Source organism: Octodon degus, unplaced genomic scaffold (assembly GCF_000260255.1).
Source record: "Octodon degus isolate 3935 unplaced genomic scaffold, OctDeg1.0 scaffold00255, whole genome shotgun sequence".
NCBI lineage: Eukaryota > Metazoa > Chordata > Mammalia > Rodentia > Octodontidae > Octodon > Octodon degus.
Window position 1 is genome coordinate 1,576,613 of NW_004524831.1, and position 4,174 is coordinate 1,580,786.

Sequence of the window (4,174 nt, forward strand, 5' to 3'; positions counted from 1 at the left end):
ACACATTTTTTTCATATGTTATATGTGTGTGTGTGTGTGTGTGTGTGTGTGTGTGTATAAAAGATTGGGAAGAAGTAACATAAAGTCAACAGAATATACTTTTTAAAATTTCCAATACTAGGAGAAAATATCATACCTTGTCTTTTAAATAAATTGTAAGACAGAGTACAAATGTTAAATTAAGATTAAGCAATATTCAGAAATTTAAATACTAATTATTTAAAAGTTAAATGTTTCAAAACAATTGAACTAAGAAAAAGTTTTCATGAGAGCAAAGAAGTACTAAGAGTAAAACATAAGATGAATTCTGGAATGGCAAATAAATGACCAGCACTTCTAACAGTTTGGGGATAGGATATTGCACAGAGTTCTAGTGTGTTGTGAACATAGATAATGTCCATGACACTGGTGTCCAGGTGTCCCTTGTGGGACTGAGCTACTGCTATTTCTTTGAAATCCACCCTGTAGACCCAGATGAAATCATGACCCATAGGGTGCAGGAGAAGTGCATTTGTAGAGTGTGCTGAGGGAAATATTGTACTGCTTTACACAAAGGAATAACTGAAAAACTGCTTTTGTATTCCTCTTATTCTCCTGTGTTTAATTATTTGCCCTATTTGGTGGGTTCTTTTCATTCTTGTGCATGGAGTTGTGATCAATTTGCTCCTTCTCTAGAACATCATTTAGTAGTCTTGTACGCTTGGTCTTGTCTTCATGAAATTCTTTAGTTATTCTTTCTCATGGAAGTATTTCACTTCTTTATTATACTTGAAAGAGAGTTTTTCAGGGCATATCAATCTGGGTTGGAATTTGTTTTCTTGCAAGACTTGTATTACTTTGCTCCATGCTCTTCTTGACTTGATGGTGTGTGAAGAGAAATCTGCCATTATGCTGATGGGTTTTCCTTTAAATGTGATCTATTTCTTTTCTTTAGTGGCTTTTAGTATACTGTTCCCGTGCTGAAATACTGGAACCTTGATTATTTTATGCCTGGGTGTGGTTTTAATCGGGTTGATGTTATTTGGAGTTCTATATGCTTCGGTTACTGAATTTCAGAATGTTTCCCCATATTTTCTGCTATTACTTCTATGCATATTCTTTTTATATCATTTGTATTGACTCCTTCCTTCTCATTGATTCCTATGAGTCTCACGTTGTTCACCTTTGGATCGTCTTGCAGGCACTGCACTATTTTTTCCCTCATCCTAGTTGTTTTTAAGAGATCTTTTCTTACTTATGCATTCTATTTCTTCCCTGTATTGCTTATTCAAGAATTCCATCATTTTTATATGCTGCTCTATTTTTTATAAGTTTCTTCTTTTTTTGTGGCAGAACAGAGGACTGAAATTGGGCTCTTGTACTTGCCAGGAAAACTCTAATTCTACTGTGCCAACTCCCCAGTCCCCAATAACTTTCTCCCTTAGAAGCACTTAGTACTTCTTTCCTTATAGCTATAAATTCTTTTTTCACTTCACAAATTATTTCTTATCTGATTTCCTTTATACTTTTCTGCAGTTGTTTCTTGACTTCCAATGGTATTATTTCAGAGATTACAGGTATGTAATTTCCAATTTCATCTATGCTAGTGTTTTCTGCATTTGTTCTGGGTGGACGTGGGGCATGAAACTGCATTTTGTTCCTTCTTTTTGTCATTTTGTACAGCACTGTCTTCTGACCTTTGTTGTAGAGCTGAGATAGAGTTATTTCCTTAGCTCTGGTCCGATCTACCAAATTCAAACTTCTGCAGGAGGGTGAGGCTTGGTTCTGACTGCTGTGCTCAGCTTCTTCCTGCTGCATCATTTGGAAGTGAACCCGCTGTGCCAGTCTGGCAAGATGTTCTGCTCTTGGATCAGCTGGGTGGGTCCTGTCTCTAGCCTGTCTGCAGGGAGTTCTGCCCCTGGGTTCCACTCCAGGCCTCTGTGATGGATGGAGTTCACTTACACAACTGGCCTGGGCTCTGGCTGCAATTAGGATTCAGCAGCCTCTGGGTATCCTACTCCCATGTAGGGCCTGGGTGCTGCCTCGAATACCAGGATTTGTTCAGATGGACAATGTCATTTTTCTTTGATGTCCACTACTGATAGAAATGAAAGGAGAAATTTAATTTGATAGCATTAGAAGCTTTGCAACATTTTCACTACGTGGCTTTAAATTTTCACAACATCATCATCATTGTTGCAAGAATGAGTAAAATAAATTTGAATAAAAATCAGGAGAATATTTAGAATGGATTGGTAAAATTTGCAATTATGTTTTGTTTAATTACTTCGTAAAATTCAGCATTGATTTCAACAAGTTCTATTTTATTTTTGAAAAGAAAGTCCTTTTAACACTGATTGGCATTCATTGCCCTTCATAGCTCTGCTTAGATATTGTTTGTTTCTATTCAGCAGATGATAAATTTTCAGGAATTTACCACTTCTGTAGGCTTATGTTTAGTCAAAGTTGAGGAACACGATCTGAAACCGCTGGATCACATAGTATTGCTATTTCAGTTTCATGAGGAAACTCCCTACAGTTTTGCATAACATAAAGATCATTTTATATAGAAGAATTTACATTTTCTCTAACTGTGACCTAGCGTTCTGACACACTTTGCTGCACTTGCTAGATTTCTTTTGTCACCACTCATTGCAACAGGTGTCCTAGCATCGCTTGTTGAAATGAACACCTTCTATCAACTACGTAGAGTTTTACACTGTGTAAAAAATAAGTCGCTCTCGTGTGTGTGTCTGGTTCCAGCTGTGGCAGTGCAGTGAGGGCATTTGCACTTGGTACGAGAGTCAAGGCTCCTCTGTCTCCTCTAAGTCAGAATCATTTTCTTTGCTAGGAGGATGGATTTGACATACTGACCAAAATTTGAAAAGGTGAAGCGCTATGGTGGATGCAACGTGAGCTCCTGCCAGTAATTCCTGGCGGCTCTTTCTGATGTCCTGCTCTGTGTGCCATGCACACCACAGGCCTCCTGGCTCCTCTCCTGAGAGATCCGGAAAGGGAGGCACAGTGGTGGACTCCCAGGAGACAGGGAAGGAGGGCTTCTGGGACAGTCAGAGGAGCCCACTCAGCTCTGACCTCACTCCCCACACTGAGAAACAAATTTCATCTTTGCATTGTGAGTATTCTGCTTCATTTTCCATAAGTTTGAAAATAAATAAATAGATTCAATTTAGAATATAACTGAACACAGAGAAATGGGGTAATGCTCTGTACAAGAATGGGTGACACAATTCTTCATGTGTCATCCCGAGTATGTGGAGGTCATGTGTGAGCCTCTTCTGAGCTCCAGGAGAAGCACCTGAGCCACAGGGTTAAAAGCAGAGACTTTGTGTTTCCTTTTCAGGATGCAGACAACAAACAGAGGAGAAAATAAAAACTGAGGACCAGCAAATTATTTATAAAGACAAGTACATGAGCTCTGGGTTTGCCTTATGCTATCATACATGGAAGTTTAAGATTTACATTTTTTTTTTTAGTTTTTATATATTTTGAACAAACAGATGCAGAGAGCAGGCCCTACAAGCAAGTGAGACGACCCGGGACTGCTGGATTCTGAATAGACCCGGAGTGTAGGCCAGGTGAGGAACCCTTCAGCAGAACGCCCCGCAAAGAGGTTAGAGCAAGACACAAACAGCTGATTCAGGAGCAGAACATCTTGCGAGAGAGACACAAAGGGTTCAACTCTAACGGTTGCAGCAGAAAGATGTGGAGCACAGCAGCCAGACCTCAGCCAGATCCAAGTAACTTCTACCTGGAGGAATCTGAACTTCATAGATCCAGACCTGGTGCTAAGGTAATAACTCTGTCTAAGTTCAACACCAAAGAACCTTTGTGCTTTTGTATACAAAGACAGTGGTATACAAAAGGACAAAGGGAAGGAATAAAATGCAGCCTCAGGTCCCGAGTCCACCCAGTACAAATGCAGAAGACACTAGCACTGACAAAACGGGAAATCACACACCAGATATCTCTGAAATAACAGTGTTGGAAGTAAGAAACAAGAGCCAAAAGGTATAGAAGAAATCAGATCAGAAATACTTTCTATGGGCCAGGGAGATGGCTCAGTAGAATAAGCGCCTCCCTGGTAGGCGCAAGGGTCTGAGATCAATGCCTGGTTCTGAAGAGAGAGAGAGAGAGAGAGAGAGAGAGAGAGAGAGAGAGAGAGAGAGAGAGAGAG